Source organism: Hemicordylus capensis, chromosome 14 (assembly GCF_027244095.1).
Source record: "Hemicordylus capensis ecotype Gifberg chromosome 14, rHemCap1.1.pri, whole genome shotgun sequence".
Classification (NCBI taxonomy): Eukaryota; Metazoa; Chordata; class Lepidosauria; order Squamata; family Cordylidae; genus Hemicordylus; species Hemicordylus capensis.
In genome coordinates, this window is record NC_069670.1 from 7,666,141 (window position 1) to 7,686,219 (window position 20,079).

At 54.8% G+C, this 20,079-nt stretch overlaps 1 protein-coding gene across 4 annotated transcripts in view; it reads left to right on the forward strand.

The window, feature by feature from the left end:
• Nucleotides 1-2,094: 2,094 nt before the first annotated feature.
• The window catches only part of VANGL2 (VANGL planar cell polarity protein 2), a 41,230-nt gene continuing 23,245 nt past the window's right edge, over nt 2,095-20,079 (forward strand). The window contains exons 1-2 of one of the 4 annotated variants that reach the window (XM_053278742.1): nt 2,095-2,497; nt 19,044-19,239. The gene's annotated coding sequence lies outside the window, so the exon portion shown is untranslated. Of the gene's footprint in view, nt 2,498-2,590; nt 2,609-3,369; nt 3,675-5,107; nt 5,201-19,043; nt 19,240-20,079 lie in introns of those variants that run through there. The other 3 variants (XM_053278745.1, XM_053278743.1, XM_053278744.1) reach the window with 3 other exon arrangements.

Consider the following 20,079-nt stretch of genomic DNA (forward strand, 5'->3'; position numbering starts at 1 on the left):
CGGGGGGGGAGTGACAGATCACCGCAGGCCTTGGGTGCGGAGGGGAGCTAATGAGGGCTGGCAGCTGGAGGCCGCCCTCTGGACCACGGAGGAGGCCGCCAGGACCACGGCCCTGAACCTGGCGATGATCTCATGGGCCTGGTGGGTGGCAGGAGGAGGCGAAAACTCAGCCCTAATTAGGATAATGGAGCCCATGGCGGGGAGGAGAGGGAAAGGCCCAGGCCGGCCCGAGAGGGAAGGGCTGCCACCTCCGCCTTGGAGGTCGCTTGGGTGGCCAGCCGGGCCGGCGGACTTTGCTGTGGGGAGTCACGGCAGCAGCGACCCTGGCGGCGTTTTGTGTGTCTGTGTGTGTGTGTGTGGGGGGGGAATAGGAGGACCTTCTCCGACACATCTCTGCGGCCTCATCAGGGGCAATTCCCACCCTGCTGCTGAGCCCCCGCCGAAGGCCAGGGCGACCCTTTCATGAGGCCAGGGGGAGCGGACATCTCTGGCGGCCGGTTATTGGGGTGGCAAAGTGTCCCCCAGGGCTGTCCTCAGGGCAGGGCAAGCAGGACGACCAGCCTGGGCCCCACTCTTTGAATCCCCATTGAAATCAACTGGAACCCACACACCCCCATACGCCCCCCCTCCCACTGGCTGATTTGCGCCAGGTTTCACACCCTGCCAGGGCTCCCCCACCACTGCCCTTGGAGCCGGCCAGTGACCCCTGTAACAGGGGTTCCCCAGATGTAGTTGATTACAGCTCCCATCACCCCCCGCCAAAGGCCATTGTGGCTGTGGCTGATGGGAGTTGTAGTCCAGCACATCTGGGAATCCCTGGATCTGAGCCCTGCAAAGTTTGCGAGGATCCCTCTCCGCACGAGGAGGCTGCTGGGCTGGCACCTGTATTTCCTCCAGGCCTTCCAATCCATCCCTTCCAAGGCCAGTTATGAAATCTGATGCCTCCCTGGAGCATCTTACGCCGTCCCTGTCCTGCTTCCCACGTGGATTTCAAGGGAACATGCTCCCAGTTCTGTCTTTTTTGAACGCGGTTAAGTCAGCATGCTCACTCGTGGGTCCCCAGATGCCAATGGACGATAACTCCCATCACTCCCTGCTACAGTGGCCTTTGGCTGAGGATGATGGGAGTTGTGATCCAGCAACAGCTGGGGGAACCCACGTTTCAGAACCCTGGCCCTGCCTTCATCAGAAGGAATTGCCATTTTCAGTTAATATTCCAGATCCGGAAGACCGAAAGCGCAGTGCAAAAGGTTGGCGGATATTCCTTGTCAATATCCGCTTCTAAACATCTGCTTGTGTGTGTGTGTGTGTTTTAAAATGGTTATTTCTTGACAATGCTCGCTGTGAGCGTGTGGGGGGTGGTGGTGGTTTGATTGTTTGGTTTTCCTGGCTTGTTTGTTTGTTTGGGTGTCTTTTTGATGATTGCCGCTTAACGTTTGCACTGTTAGCAGCGTGGAGTTCCCTGGGGGAAAGAGAGACATTCTTCAAATAATCAAACAAAAAGAAATCTATTTTCCTTGGGCGCGTCCGCCTCAACGCGCTCAGGAGAGGAGAGGCTTCGCGGTGGTTGGGTGATCAAGCCAGGGGCATGCAATGTTCTTATTTCAAAAGCAAATATTGGATCCCCCCTTCCCCCCCCCCGCTTTTGCAGGGTTCCTTCCTACCTCCTGCTCCAATTTTGAAATTTTTTCCGAAGTTCTCCTTTGCATTGAAACTGTCTGCAAGAGATCCGAAGCAGTTCCTTGGAGCATTTGAATTTTGACTCCTGCCTGCACCGCCCCCACCATGACTTCCTGTACATCATGTGAAACATTTTTATAAAAAAAAAAAAGAAGGAGTTTGGGAAAGAAGAACCCAAATTGTCCCAAAGAGGAAAAGTCCCCCCCCCCGCCCACTTAGGGCTCTGCCTCCTTTCCCCTTTACCAGCAAACCATAAAATTAATTGGCCGGGCGGCGGAGGGGGGCTGGCGGGAAGAGCGGAGGCGCTGGGAACTTCGCGGCGGAGACAATGGAAGCGGCGGAGGGAGGCGCACCAGCCTGGGAACAGCCGCGGAGCATCCGCCGGTTCGAATCCCCTCCTGTTTACACGCCGGAGGGGAGTGGATTCGGAGCTGTTGCCAGTGCGGGCGGCGTGGCCTTTTGCAACGAATGCTCGCGTGCTCCGAGGCGGGCAGCCCAGAGATCGCTTGGTGGTGTGCCTGTGCCTTTTGGGGAGGAGGGGGAGAAAAAAGTGCATGGGATTTTTTCCTGGCTTCCTTTTTTGCAGTTGCATGGAAAGCGGAAGGAGCCGCCCGAGAGACACACACACACACACCCGGAGGAGAAATCGGAATTTGGCTGGCAGTTTGGTGGCTGCGGAGAGGCCGGAGAGGAACAAAAGCCAGCGAGGGGGCAGGCGGAGGAGGCGAAGCCAGCGAGGCGGCGGCGGCGGCGGCTGCTCCTGCCGCCCTTTCCGAGTGGCAAGCCGGGGAGCGCCGGGATCGGGGCTGCTGCGATGGTAATTCCGGGGCAGGGGGGCGCCCGCGGGGCTGTTGCTGCCCTCTTCGTTTCCTCTTGGCAGAATCCGGGTTGGGGCCGAATCTTGGAAAGCTGGGAGAGGGAAGAACCGGTGCGGTGCCCTGGGTGGAGGGAGGGCGGGCGGGCGGGGGCCCTGAGCAAGGAGGGCGGGGCTCTAAATGGGGGGGGGGTCTGGAAGGGCTGCTGGATCCCCCCCCCCCCGCGCCAGCATCCAGTCCACAAGGGCCTCTCCGAAGACGCTTCTTCGACTGGCATAGCTCACCTGGCCAGCAGAAGAGGAGGCACCCCGGGGGTGTGGTGGGAGAACAAGGCGAGGAGGTCCTGGGCAAGGGTGGAAGGAGCGAGGGGCTCGCGAGCTGGCGGGCCCACCTCTCTCCAGCGGGGCGGGGGTTTGGGGGCTGCCGCACGATCTAGACCTTTTCTCTCGCCCGCATCCCACCCGACTGGCGCTCTTTGTACCCGGCAGAAAGGAAGACCTAGTGCCGTGGGGTGTGTGTGTGTGCGTCTGTGTGTCCCTGTGGGTGGGTGTGGGCCGGACAGGTGGGCTGTGCGGTGGCTTCGAATGGAAACCCGTTCAGAGCTGTGGCGGGTCCCAGGGGAAACCAGTTCCAGGCGACGGGCTTTCCTGCCCCGCTTCCCCTCCGTCTCTTGGGAGAGGAGCCCCTTCCAATCAAAGGCGCCCCCGGGCGTTGTTGTGGTTTGGGTGGGGAAGGAGGACCCTGCCTCGAGGGCTGCTGCCGCCGCCGCCCCAGGAATCGCGAAGTTCCAGCGGGGGGTGGGATGAGGCTTAGAGAAAGGGCGCCCCCCCCCGCTCCCCCGTGTGCAGAAAGCGGCGGCCGCCGGGCGGCTTCTCGGCCAGGCAACCGGGACCCGCGAGCGCAGAGGCGCGGTGGGTGCGCTGCTTGTGCCAGATCGCCGCCGCCGCCACGACAGAGGAGGAGGAGGGGGGTGTCAGCCCGCCCCGGTTCGGGCCCGAGAGGCTCTTGCCGGCCTCCTCCCAAGGTGCATGGAAGATGGCTTCCTTGGCTTGACGCCCACCCGTGGCCGTTGGCCCCATGGCTGGGGATTCAGAGGGGCGCCGGTTTAAGCCTCCCTGGCGGAGGAGGAGGAGGAGATCCAGGCTTCTCCCCGGCTCGGAGAAGGACAGGACGGCGCCGGTAAGGGCTTGGGGACTCGGGGAAGCTCCCCACATAGGAAGGGGGGGGCAGACCCTAACCCCTGTGATGAGGGGCGGGGGCAGCTTCTTTGTGTGGGGCTGGGGCTGGGCGGGAAAGAGCCCCCCCCACCCCGGGCCAGACCAAGAGGAGGCTGATCGGACATTTTGCTTTTGCAGGCAGAGCCCTCTTGGGTCCCCCCAGGGTGGCATCAGGTCCAGAAGAGGCGTCATTTCTGGCAGAATTTGCGAAAGAGGGTCTGTCCGGTTCAGCCTTCTGCCTGCTTTCTCTTGGGCTGACCTGGGCAGTCTTGGAAGGCCCCCAGAGGGGACCTGTGGGTCGTCTCCATTGTCAACCCCCTGCCTCTGATGGTCAGAGCATAAGGTGTCTGGATGTGAGCAGATTCAGTCGGCCCATCCCTGTGTGTCTGTCTGTCAACTCCCCTTTAAAGAGCTGTTTGTGCTAGTCGCTGTTGTGGTTTCTTGTGGCAGTGAGTTCCACAGGTGGGCAACGTGTTGAGTCAGGAAATGCTTGGCTCTTTTTGCATATGAACCTGCTGCCTGCATGTATTGTGCTCATGAGATTATAAACCCCTCTTCCTTTGCTTGTCTCTCCCGCCCCCCGCTTTCCTCTTTGCCCTTCCAACCTGCTGAAATGCTCCAAATGTTGGGTTTTCGAGTTGGGTCGGGACCCGAATGGCTAATGGATTGCTGCACTGCGCTGGCATCTGTTTTGCCCTCCTGGGCTTTTCGCTCTTATATGTATTCAAAGATCAACCTCCTCCTCGGCTCTCTCTGGGATGGGAATTTTTTCCTCCTGAAAGCACGTGGGGGAGAGAGAGAGAGAGATTCCGTTTCCCCCTTCAGGCCTACGTGTAGTAATTGCAGTGCAGAAGGAGGTGGAGCATTGCTTAATCAAAGAGGCCTGGCTGATTTCATCGCTCTGGGGTTGATCCTGCCCTCCTTTGACTTGGCACCGTTCCTGAGCTGGTGCCGGATCTGTGTCGGCGGTGCATGTGTGCAGGATCATGCCCCTCTGAGATCTAATTAAAGGATGACTTCACTTCAGAGAGTTGAGCTTGGAACCCATCTGGATGGTTTAATCTGGATTGTGACTGGGGGAGGCACCTTTGATTACACTTCCTAGGCTGGTGCCAAGAGCCGGTGATTCCTTTTCTGAAGGGGGGAAGGAAGACCTGGGTTCCAGTCGGGCTCAACTCCCCGTTTCCTAACCCTAATAGCTCACAGTGGGCTGTGTGCATTGGGGATGGGCTCTCTGCACATGCCCAGAGGCACCCTGGTTTCTACTGCGTACCTTGCCGCCTCCTGATTTGAGTTTTGGAAGTGGAGGCGTTGCAGAGGGCGATTCCCTGACGGACCTCAAGCGTGGGCTGGATTTCAGCCCTGTGTAGATTTGGATTCAGAAACGGCTTCAGCTTTGGGCCCGTTCACAGGCACAAGAATATCCGGGCCCTCAGCTTGCGTGGGGGACGAGCTGGTAAACCAGAAAGAGCGGGCTCTGTTTTTCAGGTATGTGTTTGCTTGTCGCTTCTGTAGTCTTGCATGCACAGCTGGACGCAGGAACAGTATAAGCAGCTGCCTTGTACTGATCCAAGGCTTGGTCTGTCTAGCTTAGTACCCTGGACACTGACTGGCAGCAGCTCTCCAAGGTAGTCTTGGACTGGGTCTTTCCCAGTTCGACTGGAGATGCTGCCGGAGATTGAGTCTGCGTGCAAAGCAGGGACTCTTCTGCTGGATGCCTCTTCTAATGAGTCGGGCCCCAGTTCCATCGAACTCAGTACAGTATTGTCTGTCTACTCTGACCGGCAGTGGCTCTCTTGGAGACTTTCTGCAGGGGTCTTTCCCAGCCGTACCTGGAAAGGCTGCCAGGGATTGAACCTGGCATTTAGATCACTCTGGCTTTTAGATCACTTTGAATGCATTCAGAGTGGGGCCTTCCTGATTCAACCTGATCTAAAATTAACTGAGCAGACCTACTTGGAAATGCCAAGGATTGGCATTTCCTTCTTCATGTAAAACTAGGACTCTACCACTGAGCTATGGTCCCCCCACCCTGCCGTCTTCCTCCTCCACTGGAGAGGATTGTATTTAAGGGTTAGTAGCATCTCCAAGATAGCATGTTTCTATTGCCCTGTTAGCTTGCTTTAACGGACCTGATCAATTCACAGTTGCAGCCCTGCTGTCTAAAGTGGCTAGGAGTCAAAGAGGGGATCCGATCTCTGCACGCCCTACACCCTTTCTCTCGGACCCTGTACTGCAGGGGTTCAACATAGGAAGCTGCCTTCTACTGAGTCAGACCCTTGGTCCATCTAGCTCAGTATTGTCTTCACAGACTGGCAGCGGCTTCTCCAAGGTCGCAGGCAGGAATCTCTCTCTTGGCCCGATCTTGGAGATGCTGCCAGGGAGGGAACGTGGAACCTTCTGCTCTTCTCAAATCAGCTCAACAGTGCTCACACTTCAAGTCTCCCCTTCATATGCAACCAGGGCAGACCCTGCTTAGCTGAGGGGACTGGTCCTACTTGCTACCACAAGACCAGCTCTCCTCTCCGCATGGTCCAAACAGGACCATGCCAACTCCAGCAATGGAGTGAAGGGACTCTAGTGCTTTTTAAACTTGAGTTTTGTTGCTTCGGGCCAGAAACTGGAGAGAGATGGGCAGTGTTCGGACGTCACGGTAGGCGACATGGCTGTAGGGTTGTGTCAGATTTTCCTCTAGCTCTGGAATTTGGAAGATTGCAGAGAAGAAATGGGCCCTTGCCACTTTGGGAATGTGACAAACTGCAGTGCTTCCATTTTATTCCAGATGGGAAACTGGGGGGCGGGGCGGAGAGAGAGAGAGAGAGAGAGAGAGATGTCCAAGGATACTCTTCCAGCCTGATAGGTCCTAGGAAGCTGCCTTCGACTGAGTCAGACCCTTGGTCTGCCTGTCTCAGGATTGCTTGCACTGTCTGGCAGCAGCCCTTGATGGGATTTCAGAGGGGATTTCCCCAGCCCTACTTGGAGACGCTGCCAGGGGTTGAAGCTGGCGCCTTTGGCATGCAAAGCAGATGCTCTGCCACTCAGCTGCGTGAAATAATTGTGTTGGTCCTGATCAAGTTGTGCAGGCAGGAGCCGCTTTTGTTGGGGGGATTGCGAGCCACTTAAACCCTGTAATTACGACGAAATAATGCAACGTTTGGCCTAGTTTTCCCTGCCGGCCTGTGTCTGGACTGGACCGCTGTTGCCAGCAGGTGTACGTTTTTCTCGTACGAAGACATCCCCCCCGCCCAGGAATATCTCCTGTCCTGTCGTCCCAGCCTTCGAGCCCCTTCCTGCTGTCTGAAGGGGCACGGTCCAGGCCCTGGCTGGAAGGCTAGCCGGCTAGCAGGCTGGTTTCTCTCTTGCAGAGCGTTTTAGGGCGATGAGATCGTTGGGAATGCATCTGCCCGTGAAGGAGGGAGGCTGGGTTCCTGGCCTTCGGAATCGCCCACCTCCCCTGATGTGATGATCTGGAGATAATGAGGTGGCCGCCAGCTCCCCCTTGGTCAAGTGTTTTCTTCGCTTAGCAAAGGAGTCTCTTGGAATGAGGGCAGTTGGGGAGGCAGGGGGCGGGCGGGGGGGGCGGTGTCTGCCTGGGAGAGCTCCGAGGGGCTGCAGATGGTGTGATCTGCCTGCAAATGACCGGGAGGCAGGGTGGGGGTCGCTGATCCCCCTTGCCCTGGCAAACAGCTCTGTGTTTTCCTCTTGGAAATGGAGATAATGCTTGTCGGGGAGGGGAAGGGAAGGGAAGGGACCCTCTCGGCCGCTCTGCCTTTGTGCTGGCAGGCTGCTGGGATGGCAGGGTTTGCAGCCAAGAGTCCTGTGACATCTGAAAGCCCAGCTCGCTGCTGGCGGCTGCTTCTGTGGACCCGGCTGCAATCCGTCAGGTGCATGAAGCGCTTGGGGTCCTGCTCTGTTGGATGCGGTTTATGCATCATGAGTGTCCAAGTCCGGGCGCAATCCCCTTCTGTGACCTCTTCCCCTTTTCCCAGGGGGCAGAAGAGCATCTTGCCGCTTTGGATGGTGTCCCGATAATCTAGTCCATGAGCCCGCTGGGGAGGTGGGTACCCTCGGAGGCAGGGACGAGTGCAGACAGGGTGCTTTCCGGCAAGGTCTGCAAGAGGGGAGAGCGTTTCAAGGCTTCCAGCGTCTTGTCTTATGCTTTTATGGTCCTGACCCTCCAGCCTGCAGGGGCCACGTTTGCCATGGTGCGTTAAAAGATTTAAATCGTTTTTTTAAAAAATACGAAAGGACTACCGTATTTACCCAAAGAGACGCCGGCTCTGAATGTAAGACGATGCCTTAAAGAGAGAGGTTATGCAGTATGAAATTGTGTCGATGTTGTTGTCAGAGGGTCGGAAATGATCTGGGTGGCTTTGGGAGGGGTTTAGATAAGTTCATGGAGGACTGGGCTATCAGTGGCTACTAGTCCCGGTGGCTACTGGCCACCTCCAGCCTCGGAGGCAGGATGCCTGTGAGTACCAGTTGCAGTGGAGCAACAGCAGGAGAGAGAGGGCATGCCCTCAACTCCTGCCTGTGGGCTTCTCAGGGGCATCTGGTGGGCCACTGTGCGGAACAGGATGCTGGACTAGATGGGTTTCCGTGGCCTGATCCAGCAGGGCTGTTCTTATGTTCTTATGAACTGAAGATTGGCAGGAATGTCCTCCAAAGATGACTCCATAGAGAGTCATCTGTCTCTCCATAGAGAGTCAGTTTAATTTCACCCTCATCATTTGGGGGTAGGGATAAAGAAGGGGTGATCATCACCTCTTTTTCCTTCTCCAGGAGGGTTAGACATTGCCCAAAATCACTGTGAGCCTTCCTTCCCGGAGAGGGTGCCAACCAGGGCCAGAATGTGTGGGTCTGGCTCATTGACTCGACTACCTACCTGCCCCATGGAAGGGCCATGGCAGGGCAGGGGTTTATGCTCGGCTCCAAGAAAGCTTCTCCCGCGAGATATTCTGCAGGTATTATTGGTATTGCAAGACTGTTGTGAGAGTTACGGATGCAAACCATGCAGATGAGCACCAACCACGTGCCTGCATTTTGCCCGAACAAAACCTGTTTGCCTCTAAAGTGCTGCGGGACTCTGTTGTGCTTGGCTGCTGCAGCTGCTCTGCTAAAATTGGCCATAATTACAAAGTTGCTGCTGCTGCTGCTGCTTCTCCTCCCACCTTTGAGGGAGGACTGGGATCTTTTATCTGTGCCCAGAACACTGGATGGGGGACATTGTGGCAATGAAGGGCTGAGACAGGCCCGGGCTTCTGAGAAAGCCTGCAGGGATGTGTGGCCAACGGAACCATCCGCCTCTGGACCGCCCTCTAGGTTTCTAGCAGAGATACCTTTTATAAAGATATTTTTAAAGGTTTGGGAGCAAGGAAGTTAAAGCTGAGAATTGCAGGAATATCCAAGGCTGTGCACAAAACTGTTTCTGTGGAGTGCTGGAATGTGAGGATGGGGGATCCCTTATTTCCTCCTCCCCTTTGCTAAGCAGGGTCCACCCTGGTTTACATTTGAATGGGAGATATGTGTGAGCACTGCAAGATATTCCCCTTAGGGGATGGAGCCGCTCTGGGAAGAGCATCTGCAGGTAGGAAGTTCCCGGTTCCCTCCCTGGCAGCATAGGAGAAGAGACCTGGCCTTGTGGTAGCAGGCATGACTTGTCCCCATAGCTAAGCAGGGTCTGCCCTGGTTGCATATGAATGGGAGACTTGATGTGTGAGCACTGGAAGATATTCCCCTTCTTAGGGGATGAAGCCGCTCTGGGAAGAGCAGAAGGTTTCAAGTTCCCTCCCTGCCTGGCATCTCCAAGATCGGGCTGAGAGAGATTTCTGCCTGCAACCTTGGAGAAGCCGCTGCCAGTCTGGGTAGACAATACTGAGCTAGATGGACCAAGGGTCTGACTCAATAGAAGGCAGCTTCCTTTATATTCCTATTTGTAAAGTAAAAGTAAAGTGTGCCTTCAAGTCAGTTTCAACTCCTGGCGTCCATGGAGCCCTGTGGTTTTCTTTTGGTAGAATACAGGAGGGGTTGACCATTGCCTCCTCCTACACAGTATGAGGTGATGCCTTTCAGCACCTTCCTAGATTGCTGCTGCCTGATAGAGGGGTTTCCCATAATTGTAGCAGCTAGAAAATGTCAACCAGTGAAATCGGCCGCTCAGATTCCAGTTCCAGTATTGTCCACACTAGGACTGCACAACATTGGCCCTCCCAGTGCTTTTGGACTGCAACTCCCATCATCCCAGTCACAGTGGCCTCTTAACATTAGGAACACAGGGAGCTGCCATATACTGAGTCAGACCCTTGGTCCGTCAAGCTCAGTATTGCCAGCACTGACTGGCAGCGGCTTCTCCCAGGTTGCAGGCAGGAGTCTCTCTCGGCCCTATCTTGGAGATGCTGCCAGGGAGGGGACTGGGAACCTTCTGCACGCCAAGCAGATGCTTTCCCCACTGAGCTGCAGCCTCCTCCCCAGCAGGTTGTATCTGGTGTAATGGAGGCTCGTGGCCTCTTATTTTCCTAGGCAGATCACTGGCTCATAATGCAGGAAGCCGATTGATGTTTCTTAAGGTGAGCTTAAGGTGATTTTCTTCAGGCCACGAGATCCCCCGGGAGGGAGAAACCTTACGAGTCTTGTAAGACGGCACGTATCTGTCACCTGTTGGGAGGGGGCTGATCGGAGCGTCTGTCTGTCCCCAGGGCCATGGGGGGCGGGGTGTGGGGCAGTGCAAATGAATGGCAATTTGGGGCAATTTCCTTGTTGGATGGTCTGAGCTCTGGTGAGGTTGAAAGAGGAACGTCGGAAGGTGCCTTATTTATACAGAGCCAGGCCATCCGGCCTGCCCGCTCAGTACTGTCTCTGCGGCAGGGACTGCACAACACTGACCCATCAGCTGTTGCCGGGTTACAGCTCCATTAACCCAGCCGCACTGGTCAATAGTCGAGGATGATGGGAGGCCACCTGTGTGAGCCCTGGAAGAGATTCCCCTGGGGGAAACAACTGCCTGCTTGCACACAGAAGGCTCCCAGTTCCCACCTTGGCATCTCCAAGCTAGGGCTGGGAGAGAGAGACTCCTGCCTGCCACCTTGGAGAAGCCGCTGCCAGTCTGTGAAGGCAATACTGAGCTAGACAGAGCAAGGGTCTGGCTCGGCAGGCGGCAGCTTCCTAGGTTCATATCCCTCCCTTGGCTGTTGCTGGTTTCCACCTCTTTCAGACGGAGCCTTTTTGTGGACCGGGAACAGCATGACTTGCCCCCTGTGCTAAGCAAGGTCTGCCTTGGTTTGCATTTGAATGGGAGCTGACATGATGTGAGCACTGTCATATAGTCCCCTTAGGGGATAATGGGGCCACCCTGGGAAGAGCACTTGCCTGCAGGAGGCTCCACGTTCCCTCCCTGGCAGCAGCATCTCCAAGACAGGGCTGGGGGAGAGACTCCTGCCTGCCACCTTGGAGAAGCTGCTGCCAGCCTGTGTGGGCAATACTGAGCTAGCCGAACCAAGGGCCTGACTCGGTATGTGGCAGCTCCCTCTGTTCCTCTGGGGTTGTATTGCTCTGGGGCATGGGAGGCTGGAAAGAAGCCGCAGTGGGGCGTGTGTGGGGCCTGGGCGGCGGCAGGCTCTCCCCTCTGGCTGGCTGCTGGCCTCCGAGCCTCCGTTGGTGGCGAGGGGGCCGGCCTGGGGTGGCACGCAGAGTCTGCGGGTGGTGGAGGTGACTGCCCCATGACCGAGAGAGGCAGCGACAGCCCTATTGTGCAAACCCAGCTAGGCGTGCTCCTCGGCCTTAAGCCGGGGGGAAATCCGGCTTGGAGGCTCGGCTCCACAGCTCCGCCTGCCAGCTCCAGATGGCGTGGGCGGCCGGAGGACACAGCCCCCCGGCCCTTCTGCCCCGTGGGCGGCTGCCGAGAGCTCCTGGCGGGCGGCGGGCTTTCTGAGCGGGCGGGCCGGGCGCCCCAGCCGCCCTCTGCACCTCCGCCTGGCTGGCAGCCCCTGGGGAAACCTGGCCGCCGCCTGGTTTCCGAGCGGGTAGCCAGAGCTCCTTCTCTGGGCTCGGCATCAGCCGGCGACTGCCCGCCCACCCCCTTGATTGCGTCTACATTCCTGCAGTGGGGCAGAGGATGACAAAAGGGAGTGAGCAGGTGCCGGAGGGACGCTCTCCTCCGGGGACTTCTCTTTGGCTGCCGTGCTAAGGACCCTCCTCTTCTCTCCTCTCCCAGTTCCTCAGGAGGGCTCCCATGTGCTGCTAAGAGGCTCCAACTGGGTGGCTAAACCTTGGCTGCTTTTCCTGTAGCGCCCCCCCCCAGACATTTTGGCTCCAAATGTGTGGGGGGGGAGTCCCTCTTTTCTGCCCCCTTCCTGCAGAAACCTGGGACCCACATTTGAGACCTGCTCTCCAGCCGGACAGCTTCTGCTTCAAGAGAGGAACATAAGAAGACAGGCTGGACCGAGTCAGACTGTGGGTCCGTTGGGGGCTGCAGAGGCCCAGGAGGAAGCCCTGTTTTCTGCCCCCTCCCGGCGGAGGTCTTTTGGACCCTCTTTGGAGACGCTTTGCTCAGCTCCAGAACAGCTTCTGCAAGACGGCTGGAGGTAGCAGTTCTGGCAGCCACGAAAGCCCGATCCGAGCATTATGCTGTATGAGTGTACAGAGGTCTGTACACTTGTACATGTGTTGGTGTGAAGGACAGTACCCGCGTTCATTTTAAAAGTGAGCCTGGAGACAGGCCCCTCAAATGCATGGTGCAGTTAGGAAGTGGACCTCTGAATGCACATGTTGTGCATTCAGCACAACATGTGAATAGGTGTACCTCTGTATGCTGTACACTCATCATAACCCGTGTTGCACGTAACGTGTGAATGGGTCTTGTTCCCCTTTCACGGGATGTTTCACCTGGGGAAGAGAGGGCTAAGGGAGAGATGAGAGCCGTTTTCTTTGCCTATTGGAAGGGCTGTCCCCGTGAAGAAAAGGCAGGCTTTCTCTCTGCTGCTCTTGAGGGCTGGACGAGAACCAAGGCCTCAAGATGGCAAGGAAGCAGATTCAGGCTAGGCATGAGGAGGGACTTCCTAACGGCAAGAGCTGTGGAACCATCTGCCACTGGAGGTTGGGTGACCATCTGTCAGGGATGCTGCAGGGGATTCCCACACTGAGCAAGGGGGTGGACTAGAGGACCTCCGTGGTCCCGTCCAACTTTCTGACATTCTAGGATTCTGTGATTCAAAGTTGCTGCTGCTTTATTCCCCCCCCCCAGTTTTATCCCCCACTTTGCTGTAGGTCTTGGAAACTACCTTGCAGGGTGGTTGTGAGGATAAGAATGGGGAGGGGGCCTCGTGCGCCTCCTGTAGTTCTCGGAAGAAGGGCGGGTCAGACGTGCAACAATAAACACTGACTGGTGCCGGTTTCCCTCCTGAGCCTGCGGTCTTCAGCATGCAGACCAGGTCCTCCGTGGCTTCTCCCCTCCTTTTGAGAGGTGCCTTTCACGGCAAATTAATCCTTTTGTTTAAGGAGCTGGCCTCTTTCTCTCCCCACCTTTCTCCCCGAATTAGTCTTGCTTGAGTCTCGGCACATGACGTTGGGGGTCTGGGGTGCCTCCGCTCTCCTCCTCCCGGCTTCCTCCAGCTGGAGGGAGGTTTTAACCCTGTGGGCTTCCCACAGCCAGCCCTAAAGGCTTAACGCTTAATCTGCTGGCCCTTCCTCCCTCTGCAAGCCTGTTCCCTCCTGTTAGGGGTCCTGGCCAAGAGCCCCCCAGCGTCTTGAGCCTGTAGGTTCTGCCCACACGGCTGTGTTGAAGGACTCCTGCTTTTTGCAGGGTTGGGGCTTGTTTCTTTATTTATCATCGTAGAAGTTGATATGTCGGCGATCCACTGCGCATTACAGCTCCACAAAAAGGCTCTTTATTGCACAAAGATTTAACATATTTATATACTGCCCGCCCCTGGGCTCCCTAAGCAGTTTACAAGCACAAGCCAAATCCAAAGAACCAAGTAGACTGGCTTGTGCAAACAGCTTCTTCATTCTGTTTGGATGGGGGAACAGGAATACGACAAATACTTATAGACCGCTTTTCAGATATAAATATCCATCATCATCATCATCAAGCTGTCGAGAGATCCTCCCCGCCACCACTACATCTGCCATAGTTATGCACACTGGACTAGGACTGGGGGGGACCCGAGTTCGAATCCCCCTTCAGCCATGAACTCACTGGGTGACTCTGGGCCTGTCACTTCTCTCCCAGCCTAACCTCACAGGGTTGTTGTGAGGATCCTCGTAATCATTCATACCGCTCTGAGCTCCTTGAAGGAAGAGCGGGATAGCAATGTTTTTAAAAAGAACACAAAGCTTTGGCCAGTGTGGAGGATGTCGTCCCCTGCCCGGAGGAAAATGGATGTCCTTGTTCCCGACTCCCTTTCATGCCCATGCAGATTGCTCAAAAAAGGAATACATTCTGGATCCTCACCTGTTTCCTACCTGCTGGCTGTTCCACCTGCCTCTTTGCAGTCCCTGCCCTGGTCTCGTGTCCTGAAGGTGCCACTTTGAAGCCAGGTTGGAGAGAAATCTGGATCAGCGGATCAGCTCGGGTGACAACCTTTCCTTGGAAGCCATTCTGGGAAGAGAGCAGAAGGTTCCCAGTTCCTTCCCTGGCAGCATCTCCAAGATAAGGCTGAGAGAGACTCCTCCCTGCAACCTTGGAGAAGCCACTGCCAGTCTGGGAAGACAATACTGAGCTGGCCGGCCCAGGGGTCTGACTCAGTATATGGCAGCTCCCGCTGTTCCTCATGCTGGAATGGAAACAACAATGGGCAGGAATATCCTCCAAAGACGACTCCATGGAGAGAGAGCCACCATTTGCTCGTGGTTACCTTGACTCTGACCCTTTCCTCTGTGCAAAAATGACTGCAATTTGACCCCACATTGTTTTGGGGTAAGGATAAAGAAGAGGTGATAACACAGAGGAAGCTATAAGAGGATCAGCTCTTTTCCATCTTCAGGGGGGTAGATGTTGCCAGAAATCACTATGAGCATTTGTCCCCCGAGGTGGTACCCATGGCCCAAATGTGTGGGGCTGGTTTGTGGACTAAGCCCTTCTCTCGCCAGGAAATTGAGGTGCGTGCCCCTTTCCCCATGCGAGAGGGTTCTTGGAACGCCAGAGGGGAATGGCACACTTAGGCCCATGCGTGCCTTCTGTAGGGTCCCAGTGTCTCTCTGGGATCCTGCGAGGTTGAGAAGTTCTCCTGCATGATCACCCGTTTCCTGGTGGGAGCCCTGCCAAAGGGAGTGGAGTCACATTCCCCCATGCCTTTGTTTATTTCCATATTTTTGCACTGCGTTTTAGTCAAGACAGCCGCAAAGGCAGGTTACGACCTATTAACGCGATAAAGCAAGTGAAAATGAAACGGATTTAAAACTGCAAAAAGTGGAATTCCAATACGGTTTCGAACCCCATTAAAAAAGAGACAGAGAAGTCACATGGCCAGTTTTCCTCTTTCTCCAAAGGTGCGCCTGAGTAAAACTGTTTTCCGTTTCCTACGGGAGGGAGGGAGGGAGGTGAGGGAAGAGATCTTGGCAGCCGGGGAGCAACCCCAGAGAAATCCCTGTCCCGGGTGCATGAGAAGAACTGAGCCTTCAAGGTGCTGGCATGCAAACCTCAGCAGACCCTCCACAGCTGATCTTGTTGGGTGGCTAGAATAATTTGGGAGTGGGTGGGCCTTGGACTATGTGGCTCCCAGCCATTTAAGGCTTTAAAGGTTATTTATTTAGTCTATTTGGATCCCAATCTTCCTCCAAGGAGCCCAGAGTAGTGTGCATGTTTATGGTCCGTTGCTCACTGAGCAAAGAGGCACCTTTTTAAAGTGGTGGTTCTCTTTATTGAGCAGGGGGAGAGCAACTGGCCCTCTCCATCCCCCACACAGCATCCCTCCAGTGGCTGTTGCTGATGCCTGTCTTATGAGAGGAGAGTTGGTCTTGTGGCAGCAAGCATGACTGGTCCCCTTAGCTAAGCAAGGTCCGCCCTGGTTGCATACGAATGGGAGACTTGATGTGTGAGCACTGTAAGAGATTCCCCTCAGGGGATGGAGCCGCTCTGGGAAGAGCATCAAGGTTCCCAGTCCCCTCCCTGGCAGCATCTCCAAGTAGGGCTGAGAGAGACTCCTGCCTGCAACCTTGGAGAAGCTGCTGCCAGTCTGTTGACAATACTGAGCTAGATAGACCAATGGTCTGACTCAGTATATGGCGGCTTCCCTTCTAATTTATGTTGGCCGTTTGCTTGGTTAAATATTGCCCAGTAACCATCCAGGAAGAATCAAAGTCCAGGATGGGGGAGGCCTGTCCGGGCATCAGGGCACGTGAAAGGGGCCTCGGTGGACCACAAGTTTAAGATGAGCCAGTAGCATCATGCAGCTGCTAAAAAGGCTAATGCAATCCTCAGCTGTATTGACAGAAGCAGGTCATGAGAAGTGATTGTCCCACTCTGTTCTAGGCTGGGCAGACCTCTCTTGGAGCACTGTGTGCAGTTTTGGGCGCTGCATTATAAGAAGGGTGTTGGCAAACGGGAAGTTATTTAAAGGAGGGCAAAAAGACCACGAGGAGTCTGGAAACCAAGTCCAGTGAGGAATGGTTGAAGGAGCTGGATATGGTTAGCTTGGAGAAGATGAGAGCCATCTCCCAGTATTTGACGTCGCAGAGAAGGAGGAGTAGACTAGAACCAAGGGGTTGAAATTACAAGGAAGTAGATTCAGGCTATCACCTTAAGTGGCTCAGCGGGGAAATGCTTGACTCACAAGCAGACGGTTGCCAGTTTGAATCCCTGCTGGTATGTTTCTCAGACTATGGGAAACACTTATATTGGACAGCAGCGATATAGGAAGGTGTTGAAAGGCATTGTCTCATACTGTGCGGGAGGAGGCAATGGTAAACCCTTTCTGTATTCTACCAAAGACAACCACAGGGCTCTGTGGGCTCCAGGAGTCGACACCGACTCAACAGCACACTTTACCTTTACCTAGATTCAGGCTAGATATTATGAGGAATTTCCTGGCTGTAAGAGCTGCTGGACAGTGGAACTATCTACCTCATGCAGTGGCGACCTCTCTTTTGCTGGAGGTTTCCCAACAGATAGCCGTCTGTCGGGGATGCTATAGCAGATTCCCGCACTTATCCTTGGGCTGGACTAGATGACCTCTCAGATCCCTCCCCACTCTTAACATTCTATGGCTTGAAGCAGCAGCTTGGTAGAAGTGAACACAGGGAGAGGATTGTGCTGATTGCAAAACCACAAGTTGCGTAGTTCACCATTGTTCAATGGTGTAATTAAATTCCAAACGATTGGAATCCATTATTTATTTGTAGCCAGCAGTAATATGCAAATGTTAATAGATGGTGACAAAGAGCAGAGATCAGACGAGTCTTTGCTTTTCTACGGAGCCCCAGAGATGAATTTGAACGGCTCCACATCTTGGGGTAAAACGGCATTAAATAAATAAGCGAGTGCAGCCCGCGTGAAAGAGAACCGTTCTTTTTTCTGACATGATTGTAATGCTCTTAAACTGCTGGTATTATAACGCCCTTATACAAATCTCTGGTGCGGCCACATTTGGAATACTGTATGCCGTTCTGGTCACCGTATCTCAAGAAGCACCTTGCAGAACAGGGAAAGGCGCAGAAGAGGGCAACCTGGATGATCAGGGGCCTGGAGCCCCTTCCTTATGAGGCTAGACTCCAGCATCTGGGGCTCTTTCGTTTGGAAAAGAGGCGACTACAGGGAGACAAGATCGAGGTGTATAAAATTATGCATGGAGTAGAGAGAGTGGACAGAGAGAATTGTTTCCTCCCTTTCTCACAGCACCAGAGCCAGGGGTCATCCCATGAAACTGAAGGTCGGGAAATTTAGGACCCATAAAAGGAAGTTTCTTTTCACACAGTCCACAATTGACCTCTGGATTTCTGTGCCATGTAATCTGGTGATGGCCGTCAACATAGATGACTTTAAGCAGGGCTCAGACAAATTCATGGAGGAGAGGTCTGTCTGTGACTGAGGGCTATCGACCACCTCCAGGCTCAGCAGCAGGATGCCTCTGAATCCCAGTTGCACTGTAGCTTATTTTGTATTTGACCCCAAACACCCTAACCTCTGGTAGACTGCTCCTGAGTGTGGAGGTTCTCTTTAGCTGTCAGAGTCGCTGGGTATTAATCTACTTACCTTCCATTAACTAAAGAGAGAGGCCGCCCCTTGCATTAGGGCTGGGGTTCTCCAGCTGGGGCTAAACGACAACTTCTGCCCAAAGGCTGTTGTGAGTGGGGATGATGGGAGTTGTAGTGCAACAACCTCTGGGCACGCCCCATTTGAGTGGCCCTGCGTTGGGGCATCCTGGCCTTCGTGAAATCTTTGGCTGCATGCCGATATTGTCAGATACCAGGCAGTCAATGGAGGACAATTGGCCGGCCAGCTGCTGGCTGTGGTCCCAGTTCTATTTATGGTGCTTTTGGCTGCCCTCCCTCTCAGAGCTCAGCTGCGAAGCAGGGAGATCTCATCGGATGTGATTCGGCACATCCTTCCATTGCAAACGGCATAACAATGTGTTGGGAGAGCACATCGGTGTGTGCAGACGTCGTTCAAGCACATTGCAAACTTTCAGCTGTGACCAAAGTGGAAGTGCTGAGCGCCCGGTGGAACCTGTTCAATGATGGTGGGGCAGAAACAGGTTTGGGTGCCGTCGCCTGTAGCGCTTGGACGATGGAGAAACTTGGGGAGGGGAGCTCTGGGTCAGGTTCGGAGCCATGGCAGAATTGAGGGGGAGTCTTTGAGGGGGCACACCCAGCTTGCGAGGTTCTTGGTAACCTTCCTGTCCCCTTTACTTCCAAATAAGGCCATCCAAGTTACTAGTCCACAACATTTTTGTTAATATAAATATTCATAGTTGTAGATGTCTAGAACTTGCTGCCCGCACTTGCCCGTACTAAATTTTCTAGGAGAAGCAGCTCTCCTCCAGGTCACAAAAGTGTCTTTGACCCGTCGCCTGAGGAGGGCATTGTTATATGCCAATGGGAGCTAGGCAAAAAGGTGCAGCCAAGCCTGCCTTGGTCTCCCCATGTGTTGGATGTGGGTCTCTGCTCTGCACTGATGTCAGTGCAGGCTGAGGTGCAAGCACCTATTGGGAATTGTCAGCCACCCAGAGAAGTACATTTCTTTGTGATTTGTCGTACATTTTAATTGACTGTAAACCAACCCAGAGACCTGAGCTTTGGGTGGTATATAAATATGCTGATAAATAAGCAGGTTGATGGTCTTTGTGCAAGCATTTTGCCTTAAGCGGATCTCTTTTTTAATGCATTTGGTCTTTTGCAGATGGCTTTCAGGATCCTGGCCTTGCCGCTCTTGTAGATGTCGAAGCCCTGGCCTCACCCCGCTGACCGGGACAGGAACGGACCCCGGGCCCCGGCTGCTGAGTGCTTTGAGGGACCCACGATGCCCAGCCACTCGTAGGGCTGGAAGAGGCTGCGTCTCTGTTTCCGGGACTGCCCCGTTGCCTGCCACCAAGTTGGTGAGTGTCGCTTGACCCACGGTGAAGGCCTGCCCCCTGAACCTGAAAGCCCGAGCTGCCCTTCCTATGCAAGAGAAGCACCCACCTTCTGAAATCTGGGGAAATCCTTGTCAGGTCCTTGTGAAATCCTTGTCATGAGCGCTGCATTGTTTTTACTGATCGGGGCAGTCTTACCTTGTCTTTGAACGTCAAGATTAGGACTAAAGGTGGGCTGGGTTGGGACAGAGCCCCAAATCGAGGTTCCTTTTGCTTTTCCTGTGTGAACGGCTTTGAGCGCTTCTTTGTCGAAAAGTGGTATGTAAATATTGCAGCTGTTACTCTAAAGAGGGCAGGAGGAATGATGCATGCCTGATCGGTAGAGAAGTGAAAAGATCTCCTGAGTGGGATCTAAGATTAACTGAGTGGACATCCAAAAACTTGTGAGCGCACACCTTAGAGGCAACACGGGCTCCTTGGTCTTTGCAAGCTGAAGTCAGCGTTCCTGGTCTGCTGTTCGTCATCAGTGTCTGTCTGTCTTTGCGGAGAGAAGTTTAGGTCAATGACTCGTCATCTCCTCCAATGGAGGGTTTATGTACCAAGAGGGAGGCTTGGCTTTCTGTCTGCCAGAGCTTTGGAGGCAGGGATTCCTTCTTCCGGTGAATGGGCCTCTGCGTGTTTAGCCTCTTAGGGCCTGTTTGTCCAGATGTGGGAGTCCCTTGCACTGGGTGCTATCCGCTGAATAGCTCGGGACTCTCCCAAATGAAATTATCCTTCTCTTCTTCCCGTCTCCTGTGCGCTGCGCGTGCTGTATGCCTAATGCATTTTCAGTCGGACTCCTCCTGGTCCATGTAACCCAGCGCG